Source organism: Phocoena phocoena, chromosome 14, assembly GCF_963924675.1.
Source record: "Phocoena phocoena chromosome 14, mPhoPho1.1, whole genome shotgun sequence".
In the NCBI taxonomy this organism is placed as follows: domain Eukaryota; kingdom Metazoa; phylum Chordata; class Mammalia; order Artiodactyla; family Phocoenidae; genus Phocoena; species Phocoena phocoena.
In genome coordinates, this window is record NC_089232.1 from 15,403,315 (window position 1) to 15,416,740 (window position 13,426).

Below are 13,426 nucleotides of genomic sequence, written 5' to 3' on the forward strand. Positions count from 1 at the left end.
AGAGGAGAGGAGAGGAGGAAGGTTAGTTAGTCTTGGAGGGGACTGTTGAAATATGTGAATGTGGCAGAATGTGCTGGTATAAATCTTTATGTGGAAAAGAAAGGCAAAAAGGGAGTTGGATGAAGTATATGTGATTAAAAACCTTCTTACTTAATGAGTCCTGGTGCCAGCTCATGTTTATTTTGTTATCTTCACTGGAATATTTTATTTTTGCAGTAATTTATCTTTCATCTATTAGTCCATCTTTCCTTTGATAAATTAGTAATCCTTGGGTCATCCACTTGATAGAATGAATTTTATTATTTTACCCAAAGTGTAGTTACCCATATTGAAAAAGAAATAAGAAAGGGGAATAGAAATTAAAAACAAATATAAAATTAGAGAGAATTAAATAACATGTCCCTGGTTATTTTTATTTCTCAAACCACTTTTCAAAAAATAGTTGTTTTTATGCTTATTGTCTGTCTTCCTTCACCAGAATGTACACTCCAGGAGATCAAAGTCTGATTGATCCTTGGGAGTCTGGTCCAGGTCATTAAACAGAGTAGATTCTCAAAAAATATATATATTAATTTAACGAATAAATGAATGTTTGCAGACACAATGATAGAAAGAAAAGGGGGAGGTGGAGGAGCAAGAGAGAGACTGTTAGCTTCCTATCACTGCATAACAAATTATCACAAATATAGCCACTTAAAACAATGCACATTTATTATCTCACAGTGTCCACGAGTCAGGAATCTGGGGGGCAATGCATGACTGGGTCCTTTGCTTAGGATGTCACCAGACTGCAGTTAAGATGTTAATTGGGCTGCATTCTCATCTGGAGGCTCATCTGGGAAAATATCCACTTTTGAGCTTCAGGTTGTTGGCAGAATTTATTTCCTTACAGTATAACTGAGGAGCCCAGGGTCTTACAGGTTATTGGCTAGAGGATGCTCTCAGGTTTTTGAGGCTGCCTGTGGTCCCCTGCAATGTGGTTCTCCCATAGGCAATTTAGAACAGGGCTGTTTGCTTCTTCAAGGCCAGCAGAGAATGTCACTTTCCAGTCTGCTGAGACAGGGTCTTATAAAATGTAATACCATCATGGGAATGACATCACCTCTGTCATATTCTATTGGTTAGAAGCAAATCACAGGCTCTGCCCACACTCAAGGGGAGCAGATTATACAAGGATGTGGCTCATTGGGGATCACCTTAAGGTATGTCCATCACAGGAAACCAGGAGCCCAGAAACGGTCAAGGACAGAGAAAGTTGGCTTTTGTTTTTTCAAACATTTTTTCTTCTTGTGAAATTCACCCTCCGTCTCACAATCAGAATATCATACAGCTCAAAGATTCAGCTTCAGTGGCTCTCAGTTTTATACATTTTAGAAACTTTCAGAGTCTGGAATTTTGGGCTTGGTTAACGATTCACACTATTTCCAGTTCTTCCCTGGATTTTAATTTCTCTCTGGTGAAGAGGAAATTTCAAGACAGAGAAATTTAGATTGGACCTGGGTCTATGGCTACAGTACTTAAGAAGTAGAAGTGTCTTTGTTAACAAGATGGCTAAAATTCCAAGCTGAGAATTTGGGAGTACCCAGCATGTACAAATATCTACCAGTGATTTAATAGGAGGTGTATTATGGTTGTGGGACTGAACTTTTCCCTCTGAGTGGCTTCATTTAGTAACCAATGAGTCTGGACTGGACAGACAAGTTACTTAATGCAGCTCTGCAAAAAGATGTCTCTAAATGCTGTGAAATATCTTTTCATTACTTGTTTTGCGTCCATGTAGTTGAGTAATCAAAACATTAGTCCTTGCCCTATCAAATGGGAGAGGGGCTTGCCTGCAAAGCCTGTGGGTATATATTTAAGAGTGTTGATTATATATATTCGGAAATCACAAGAAAAACAAAAGAACACATTGACTATGAATACATCAGAGGAGCCTGAAAAAGGCCTAACATATTTAATTGAATCAAAGATGTCATCAATCGTAAGGCACACCATTATTTTATGGGCCACTAAGGAAGAAAAAGCAAAGCACTGGCAATTAAACAATGACAAGCTATTGATAGAAAGACTCATAACTCTTTCAGAGATATTAGTATGTGCAAAAAAATGTGTCTTAAGATTGATGAGCAAGAGAAAACATACCTGAAATTAGCATGACCTACAGGAATCCCTGGTTCTCAGCAAAGCTGGGGTCTTCAAGACCTGGGAATATGATGCTGACTACTCTGCTGTTACTAGGAAAATAAAACATTAGAGTTGGAAATGTCCTTAGGTGTCATGTAACCCAGCCTCCCCGCCATGGAAGGAAAAGCTGTCCCCCGACTTCTAACAGGTGGTTTTCCACTCTCTGCCCATATGTTTTGAGTACTGAGTAATTCACTACTTCACATAGCGTCTTGTTGCATTTTCGGTGTAATTGATCAGGTAAAGGGGTCCCAATTTAAAGCTAACCATGGTTACCCAAATTCGACCGTGTGTTAGAAAGTCTGGATGGTTAGTAGGGTGGGCGTCACCTGTAAAAGAGAAAATGAGGCTCCTGTAGAGAAAGCTCATCCCGAGGGAAGAGGGACTGAGGCTGACACGGTGTGCCAATGACAGTGCCTTGGTTCATTCCTTCCTTCCTTCATTCAGTGAGAATACCTACCATGTGCCAAAGTCTCAATCAATGACAGACACAGTTCCCAGTTTCCAGTCCTTCCAACTCTAGTCTGGAAAATACAGGAGAAGAACTCTGATTGGACGTGTTTGGCTCAGGTACCTGCATGTGGTCCAGTCTACCACCTCCAGGGATGCTATGATGTAGCACAGACAGGTCACTGGTCTTTCCCTCTTGTGTAACGGTCACACAGGGTGTGGTTTGGGTGCCACTGGGCACAGCATTGGGGGGTGTCAGCTGGAGATGAAGATGCACCATGACACATTGTTTTGCCTGAGACCTTAAAGAACCAGATTGACAGTGAGAGCAGAGGAGGTGAAAATGACACCACATGGTATCAGAAGGGCCTGTATTAATCACATCAGGGGAGACACCTTAATAGCCTCTCTGAAGTAGTTGGGGATGTTTGCAGTGGACCAGGACCTTGAGATTTCCATCATAGAAAATTGAAGGACCTTTTGCACATTATTAGTCAGTGATAAGAAACCCTGCTTTCACCACCAGCAAAGAAATCTGTTGAGAAAAAGGATTATATTTTTATCAGCTGTGCTCATTATAACCTACACCATTCTAGAGGATCTTAATTGTCATTAATAAAGTATTAACGTTTTTCTAAAACTTTAATAACATATTAATAAAGTACTATTGTATTTTATTTATTCATATTTGATTGTACATAATCTCACTCTTCTCTGATGAAATTAATGAGTCTAATATTCAAACTCTTAAGAGAGCTGTTAGTAGCTATCTATATCTAATTTCCATTTTAGCAAAGTATAACTAGACTTGCAAAAATCCGTGCCAATGACTTGTTAATGGTCATGGAAAAAGCTAAATGAAAAGAAAATTGTTTTCTTTTGAGTCTAAAAGGCACATTTGCTTTTTCTCATGAGGAAGTTAGAGATATGAATAGGATGAGAACGATATCCAAGTTGATTGCAGTGTTTACTGTTGTAATATATTTCTAAGTTATGTGCTTCAGGTTGATTTATATTTATTGATTATTGGCATTCCACAACTTTATTCATCTTAAAACATTTTACTCTTCTTATTTCCAATTTTTCTACTCTTCCTTCATCATTCTCTCTCTTGGCAATGTAGCATTTCATTTTGGGGAAATAATCTATTTTATTTTTTCAGCATTGTTATGTTATTATTTCTTCTTTTTGTTCTTAGAATTCTTATATACAGTTGAGCCCCCTTTAAAAATGTCTTAAAAATTTATACTCTTTATTAAGTAAAAGAAAGCTCAAAAAGCATCAATAACTTTGCATAAGAAAATGAAAACACGGAAAACCAAAATTCTTATATTTTAATTTTAGCTTTAATTTATGATAAGTATTTCAGATATTCAAAAGATATACATAGTAATATAATGAATACTGGGATACCTGATTCCCACCTTAAAAAGTAAAACATAATCAACACTATTGAAGCCCTGTGTATGCTTCCTCAAATGCAATTCCCATCCTCCCATCCCACGTAAGCATCACCCTGAATTTGTTGTTTATTATTCCCCTGCATGTCTTTTTGATTTAATTTACATATTTACAATGCCTTGAATAATATCTACTGTTCTGCATATTTTACAATTTTATATAAATTGTGTCATTCTGCATGAATTTTTGCAATTTCCTTTTTCCACTCAAAAATACATATTTATGATTTTTACCCATGTCAGCATATATAACTACACTTCATTTTAACAGTAGTATGTTATTCCAAAATATCTCAATTTATTATCACTCTCCTGATGATGAACATTTTCCAATATTTCCCATTTTTTTTTTGTCTTTTTATATGTTATTATAGCAGGTACAGTAAAAGTTGCTTACACATGTTTCTTTGTGCCACAAGAGAGAGTTTCTCCAAGGAAGCTCTTTGTTTGAACTGAGTTGTGCCTGTCCAAAGTTCATAAATTGAAGTCTTAACCCCCAGTACTTCAGAATGTGACTATTTTTGGAGACAGGGCCTTGAAAGAAGTAATTAAGTTAAAAGTGAGGCTGTTAGGGTGGGAAATAATTGAATCTGATTGGTTTCCTTAAAGAAGAGGAGATTAGGTCACACAGAGAGACACAAGATGTGCCCTGAGGGACAACCATGTGAAGAAGTAACAAGAGGATGACCATCTGAAGCCAAGAGGAGAAGTCTTGGAACATTGACCGTGGACTTTCTATGGCACTTTGATCTTGACCTTGGAATTCCAGCTTCCAGAACTGGGAGAATATAAATTTCTGTTCTTTAAGCCACCCAGTCTGTGTTTTATTATGGCAATCTGAGCAGACTAACACACTCCCTTAGGAGTGAAGTTGCTGATGGAGGGATGTTTGCAGGGTCAACTTCAGGCAATAATGCCACACCACCCTCCAGAATGGTGGAAAAAAATTAAGCTCCCACCACTGGGCCTCTTCTGGTGTCACATCCTCAACAATGTCAAAGTAGTGCTGACATGGTATCTCATTATGATTTTAATTTGCACTTGATTTTTAATGAGGTTGAACATCTCTTCTTATGTTTATTAGTCATTTATGCTTCCTATTTTTCTGTAAATGCCCTATACATATGTCTTGCCCATTTTTATGTTGGATTGACTTTTCCAACCACTGTTAAATGCAGTGTTTTGTTAATATCATTAATTTACTTTATTAATTTTGTGCCTCAAAATTTTTTATGTTCTCACTGATTTTTCATTTGCTTTATTTTTTAGTTACTGAGAGAGGTATGTTAAGATTCCATAGTTCAATAGTGATTTGCTAGATTTTCTTTGTTTTTAAATATTGCTTTATAAATTTTGAGGCTGTTATCAGAAACATATGAATTTAGAATTGTTATATCTTTCTGGTCATTTACATCCTTAGTGACCTTTTTTATCTCTCATTTCTCTCAAATGCTATTTGCCTTAGTGTTTGTTTTGTCTGATATTAATATTGCTATGTTTACCTTCTTTGGTTTTGATTTCCTTACTATAATTTTTCTATTTCTGTACTTTCAAATTTTCTGACTACTGATGCTTTTAGCATTTCTCTGTGAATGACATTTAGTTGGATTTTTAAAATCCAACCTGAAAATATTTGTCTTTCAACTTCAGAATTTAGTTCAGTTATATTTATCATAATTATTAATATATTTGGATTCATTTTGCTAATCTTAGCTTTTGCTTTTTTTCACACTTTTTCTTCTCTTTGTTTTCTTTTGGATTAAGTTTTTTCCTTATTTAATTATTTTTTCCTTTACGTGTATCAAAGGTTTTCTCTCAATGCTGTTGTTTTGTACTTCTCCCTCTCCTTCATGAGCTATGTTTAGAGAGGCCTCGAGTGCCAAGTCTATATTCTTTTTTTTTGTTTGTTTTTGTCTTGTTTTGTTTTTTCAGTATGTGGGCCTCTCACTGTTGTGGCCTCTCCCGTTGCTCCGGACGCGCAGGCTCAGCGGCCATGGCTCACGGGCCCAGCCACTCCGCGGCATGTGGGACCTTCCCGGACCGGGGCGCGAACCCGTGTCCCCTGCATCGCCAGGCGGACTCTCAACCACTGCGCCACCAGGGAAGCCCCGAAGTCTATATTCTTAATTAGCTCTATAATTCGCCTCCTTCTCCCTCCTCCTCTCTGAATTCAGACCCTCATCATCTTATGCATCAATTATTGTAGTATTCTCTCTCTCTTCCTTTCCATTCTCTATTCTCTCAGAGAGTACTCTCTAAAATATGACATTTGCTTATAGCTGTTCAATGGCTTCCATTTTGTTTTGGGTAAAAGTCTAATCTCCTTTCTGTGGCATGCAAAGACCATGAGGCTGACAGGTGACTGCCTATCCTGTGACTCCCTTTTATGGCACCTGCTCTGGCTGCACGATCTCTCTGGAAGTCTTGGAATCTGCCTTGCTTGTGAGACCTCCATGCATCTGTGGGATGCAGAATCCTCTCTAGTGTACAACTTGTATACTTGACAATTTCCCACTCACCTTTCATGCTTCAGCTCAGGATCACCTTCTCTATGAGACTTTTAAGACCCTCTGAGCCTAGGAAGATGAGCCACATCTTCCTTTCTGTTTTAATAACAACCTGTGCATGTTTCTGTTACTAGTTATGGTTCTAATCACATTTGGTAAATGCATGTTTAAGTGTCTTTCTTCCACAGACTATGAACTTCTTAATGGCAAGAAGCATGCCTTTATTTCTACTCCCATGGTCCAACATGGTACTTGTCCCAACTCATATTTGCTGAGTGAATAGATAAAATAATAGTACATGTTACTAAAAAGAAAAAGTATTGTTTTATAAATCATAAATAACATTACTCTCACTTCTGATTTTGTTTGCTTTTTTCTGCTTCAGTGAGAGCTACTTGACTTCCCAGCTGCGTTGTGAGTTTTATGTGGGCAGAGGCCATGTTTTATACTTGGTTGGTGCCACTTTGGTCCTTAGCACAGTGTTAAGCATATAACACAATCACAGAAAATATTGTTTGATTGATGAGAAACTAAATGTAGCATACATTCTGACCATTTATATTGTACCTATGCAATATATCTTTTTACTAAAACAAGGATGACAACTAATCATAATAATGTACTAGTTACTTGAACAAGGTGACATATGGGGACATATGTAAAAAGATTCAAATACATAGGGACATGTTCACTCTCCCTTCAGTGGAGCCAATGCCATGTGGACACCAGGTACTGTCAGTTCTCACCTTTTTCTGCAACACAGGCTCCTGGAGAGGCCCGTCTTACCAATCTTAGGGGTTCTGAAACTTCCTTCTGGTTTAGTCACTAATTTTAATCTTCTTTTTTCTTCTCAGAAACAGAAAAACTAAGAAAACCATGTATCTTCACCCTCAGTCTTCACACAATCTCAAGAGTATTCTTTGGTTCTTCTTTTTCTCTTCAGGAGAGATTGTCTTTCTTCCCAATGATATAAAAATGACTTAGGATGAACTCCTTTAATAGCCAAAATTTTACTAGCCTAATGTTTCTCAAGGGTTAAAAATAATGCTTTAGACCAGTGGTTCTCAAAGTGTGGTCCCCAGAGCATCAGCATCAATGTCACCCAAGAACTTGATCAGAGATGTACGTTCTTGGGCCCCACTCAGACCTACTGACTCAGAAACTCTAGGGGTGCAGAGATCTGTGTCTTAACCAGCTCTCCAAGGGGTTCTGACCTATGCCAACATTTGGGAACCACTGCTTTCAACCTTTGCCTAAAGGTCTAAAAGAAATAATACCACCCTCCCGCATATACCCCTCATGTTCATTTTAAAGAACTTTAAATAGCACAGACCTGATTGTAAGCAGTCATACAACAGTGATAGAGCAAGACATGATCGGGTCACAGAGTAGTTAGAAAGGAAGTACAGAACACTTGTTGGGAAAAGAGTCTGAAACCAGAAGTCAGTTTGCATTCACACCCTGCCCCTACCATTTTCTCCTTGTGTGACCTTGAACACATGACTCAGCCTCCCCATGGCATCTGTAGCATTAAGATCATGGTAGTACCTGCCTTACAGGGTGGGTTGTGGGAAGCACTGAATGAGTTCATATTGATAAGGGGCTTGGAATAGTGTCTGGTATGGGATGAGTGCTCTGTAAGTGATTATTAAATAAAATAAATGAACATGAAGCTGAAGGTTTCATGATCTGGAGTAGGTCCCATGAAAGGGACACAGAACAGTTGGGTTGTCACAGCCCTTGATGAGAGACCTTTGCCAGTGCCTGCTGGTGGCCACTGTCTGTGTATCAGGACACGGCTGTTCTCCTGGATGCTGAGGAGAGAATTTGGCTGTCAATGACTGCAGAGCATAGGACATCTGTATATATTTAAGCAGGATGGAGCCTGTGCTGTTCCAGGAGAAGGCGGCCAAAAGAAATGCCATCATCCTTCACCAGGACGTAGCAGGTGTTTGAGATCTCTGGGCCATAATTTCTGTAAATCTTAGGTTTTAGAGCTTTCATATGTACTTCTTTCTTAAAAAAAAATAAATTCAACATGATCTAGGCACTAACATCCATTCCTGGTGGTTGTTGGTATGTTCTCCATCACTCAGCAAATTTGATGTATTTTAACCCAGCTTTCAGCTTTCTCTAATCTTGCTTCATCAATCCTTCTCTGCTTAGGCATGTCTGCCTTCATTTGGCAGACATGGCAGGTTTTTCATTTCCTCCATATAAATGACTTGCTTATTACAGTAGGGGTCCCTGGTCTTTGGAGACAGTTTACAGATATCCTTGAATAGAGCTCAGAAAGGGCTTCATGAATAATAATGCCCAAGTAAACCTGAGATGAGCTTGGACATTGCCTCTTTAAAATTCATACATCATCCTAAGAGCTGTCACTTAAACAGAAGATACAGAAGGCTGCCTGGGAAGGCTGAGTCTGAAATATGCTTTCTTTACCAAACTTATCATTTCCGTACAAAACAAACAAACAGCAGAGAGCAAAGGAGGGAGTGGGTGACTCCTGGTATGTGTTTTACTTGAGCATAAAATTTGTTCTTCTGATTGTACTGAGACTTTTCACAGTCCCTGGTTTTAACCTTCAAATTTGCATTTCTCTTTCTATTAAATATTCCTCAGCTTCCTTGCTTCTAGATGGTGAATTTACAGCAAATGCACAAGACTGAGGATGAGGAGATAGCACCCCAAGTAAGTTAACTCTCAATTCCATTAGTCTTAGGAGACAAAAGAGAATTTCTGATGCATTTGTAGCCTGGATTTTAGCTTCTGTCAGGACCACAGGCCTTAAAACTTGTCTGTGCGCTGGAATCACTTGGAGACTGTTATGTGTCCTGGACATTGTGGTTTTTCAAAGATTCTAACGTGTGGGAAAGTTTGAGAACCACTGATGCTCATTGTGTCAACTACATGGATTTGGAGATGGCTAACCATTCACGGAGAATGAGTCAGATGACCTAACCAAGGTCCACTTGGAGGTGGGGCTAGTGCCCTCTTAGGAGAGAACCCATCCTGAGAGAGGAAGGAGCTGGGTACACCGAGGTACTCACTTTACTCTGTCCTCTGCCTAGTGTCATGGTTGCAAGTCTCAGACCTCGGGAGTGAGAGGACGGTGAGCAGAAATGGAGTGTTTTTCCAGTGAAAGCTCTGTAAGGTATTGGGTTCCAGCAGAACTGGTAATAGAGCATTACATAATGACATAATGGGAGGTGGGATCCTTACTTTGTCACACACTGTAACGAAGCAGGCCTCTTGTAAGCTGGAGGGCAGCAGTGTAAGTGGCCTAGTGAGCCACCGTGATCTTCGGAGCAGCTGGCAGAGCCCTATGCAACACCCAGCCCTGTTCTGGGTGAGGTCTGCTCTGCAGATTCTGTAGAAGCAGGGGCGGCATCTGGCACAAATGTTGAGAGGACAGCAGGTTTGTCAGAGTGTTGAGGTCATGTACATTGGCAGGTAACAAGCTAAAATTTGCTTGGACTCCCGGTGTGTATCTACCAGCAGGTGAGTCCTGGAGACTCAGGGCATAGTTTACCTGTATAACTAAGGATGCAAGGATATAACTTCACTGTTATAGATAGATCAGAATGCTACCTTTCTGACCATGTTGGTTTAACTCCATAATGGTTTAGACTTAATGATATGTCCTTTGTCTGAACTGAGGAAATAGCTACACAAGATGGTTTTGGCCATTACTGTGGAATATTTGTTGAGGAATTGTTCATTAAATCATTCAATGGCCATCCTAAGGCGCCAAGGGATAAATTTCTCTCAGAATACAAGAGCGAATTTCTCTTAAATAATTGGTGTGCTTCCATTTATGAGATAATGAGAACTGTGCAACCTATTACATTACCTGCTCTTCTCTCCTCCCCAGTCATCAAGAATCTCAAAACCAAATACAATGCTTATTTGCAATTAATATAACCTCTGGTGTTAACAACATTACCAGTAACGTGAGTCTTTCTTATTACGGCTTTGCTGTGGTTTAATCAATTTTTCTATGTGTGTCTTTTGTTTTAAAGCACACCAAAATATTTTTTTAAAAGAACCAAAGGGAAAACATAAAAATCTCAATTTAATAGACTTCTTTTTTTCTTAGCTTTTTAATTTTTTTTACAGCTTTATTGTGGAATAATATACAATAAGCTGTACATATTTAAAGTGTAACGTTTGATAAGTTTTGACATAATATTATATATATATCCCTGAAACCATGAAACCCTCACCACAATTACATAATGGACATATCCATTACCCCCAACAGTCTCCTCATGTCCTTTTGTAATCCCTTCCTCTTACCCCTCGTCAGTTCCTTCCCATCCCTAGGCAACCGTTATTATAGATGAGCTTGCATTTTCTAGGGTCTATACAAGTTGATTAATACAGTATGTTCCCTTTTTTGTTGGACTTGTTTCACTCAGTGTAATTATTATAAGATTCATCCATCTTTTTGCATGTATTAATGGGTTAGTTTTATTGCTAAGTTAGTATCCATTGACTAGATATATAACAAATTGCTTATCTGTTCAGCTGTTGATGGGCATTTGGGTTGCTTCCAGGTTTTAGGTATTATGAATAGAGCTGCAATGAGCATTCATGAACAAGTCTTTGTGTGGACATATGCTTTCATTCATCTCGAGTAATTCCTAGGAGTGGAATGGCTGGGTTGTATGGCCAGCGCACATTTAGCTTTTTAAGAAACTGCTGAAATGTTTTGCAAAGGGGTTGCACCATTTTACCATTCCTATCAGCAGTGTATGAGAGTTCTAGTTGCTTCACGTCTTACCCAACACTTGGTATGAGCAGTCTTTTAAATTTTAGCCATCCCACTCCTGGGCATATATCTGGAGAGATACATGCACCCCAATGTTCATAGCAGCACTATTTACAAAATCCAAGACATGGAAGCAACCTAAATGTCCATTGACAGATGAATGGATAAAGAAGATGTGGTACATATATACAACGGAATATTACTCAGCCATAAAAAGAGTGAAATAATGCCATTTGCAGCAACATGGATGGACCTAGAGATGATCATACTAAGTGAAGTAAGTCAGACAGAGAAAGGCAAATATCATATGATATTGCTTACATGTTGAATGTAAAAAAATGATACAAAATAACTTATCTGCAAAACAGAAATAGACCCACAAACATAGAAAACAAACTTATGGTTACCAAAGGGGAAAGGGGTGGGGGAGGGATAAATTAGGATTTGGGGATTAACATATACATATTACTAAATATAAAATAGATAAACAACAAGGTTTTACTGAATAGCACAGGGAACTCTACTCAATATCTTGCAATAGCCTATAATGGAAAATAATATGAAAAAGAATATATATATATGTATGTATTAGGTATGAAGTGATATCTCATTATGGTTTTGGTTTGCGTTTCCCTAATGACTAATGGTGCAGAACATCTTTTCATTTGTTTATTTGCAATTCGTATATCTTTGGAGAGATGCTTGCTCAAATCTTTTGCCAATCTTTTAAAAAACTGAGTTGTTTGTTTTCTTATTATAGTGTGTTGAAAGTTCTTTATATATTCTTGGATATGAGTCCTTTATTCTATATGTGATTTGAAAATATTTTCTCACAGTCTGTGGCTTGTCTTTTCGTAGAATCTGATTCTTAAGTTTACCATTTAAACTCCCTCAATGCAGTCCAGGCATGTGAAACCATGAGAAGTGATGTTCTGAATTACAACTTGGAGACTCTGCAGCATCCTCAGGGCATCACCCCCTTCTCCTCCTGCAATCATGTTCACTGAATGTCCTGGGCTAGTCAATCTGGCCTCAAATTGGTCTTCCTCTCAGAAACCTCCACCTCCTCTAGCCTCTCCCTGCCACACAGCCATTTCTGAGATTTACCTTGTCATTAAATGTATATCCATCTGCTAAAATAGCAGTTGTTAAGCTTTAATCTGCTTGACATACAAAAGTTTGGAAGTACTTCTCCCTCTTTCTCCGGAGGCTAAAACTTGACTCTGCTGGGGCTGGGGAGAGGGGGGATCCAACAGTCTAACTGCCTCTTGGATTTAGGTTGAATCAAGTGAAATTACTGCTTTTTTGTTGGACTAAAAGTGTCAAATGTAGGTGGATTTGTTTCTTGGGGCTGCTGTATCAAAGTGCCACAGATTGGCTGACTTAAAAAACAGAAATTTAATGTCTCACAGTTCTGGAGGAGAGAAGTCCAAGAACAAGGTGTCAGCAGGGTTGGTTCCTTCTTAGGGCTGTGAGGGAAAATCTGTTCCAGGCCTCTCCCCTAGCTTCTGGGGGATTCACTGGCAATCTTTGGCATTCCTTGGCTTTTAAATGCACCACCACAATCTCTGCCTTTATTTTTACATAGTGAGCTCCCCGTGTGTGTTTCTGTGTCCAAATTTCCTCTTTTTATAAGGACACCGGTCATACTGGCTTAGGGCCTAGTCTAATGATCTTATCTTAACTAATCACATCTACAATAAGCCTATTTCTAAATAAGGTCACATTTTGACACACCAGGAGTTAGGACTTCCACATATAATTTTGAGGGGACATAGTTCAACCTGTAATAATAGGCAATTGCATATGGTTCAACCTAACAAAAACTTTCAATCAATCTGTTTTTAGCTCCTGACTTCCTCACACCTTCTGCTTTGGATTGGTTCCTCCAATTCCTAACCCTTTTCCATATTGGGGTCAAACTGGCTGTATCTCATTTGTTTCCTCACTCCTTCATTCCATAGGGACTTAGAGTTGACACTTCTTCTCTGGGTCTGCCATGTCACTTGACATTCATCTGTCTGCTGTCTGTCTTCATAAATGGTGGC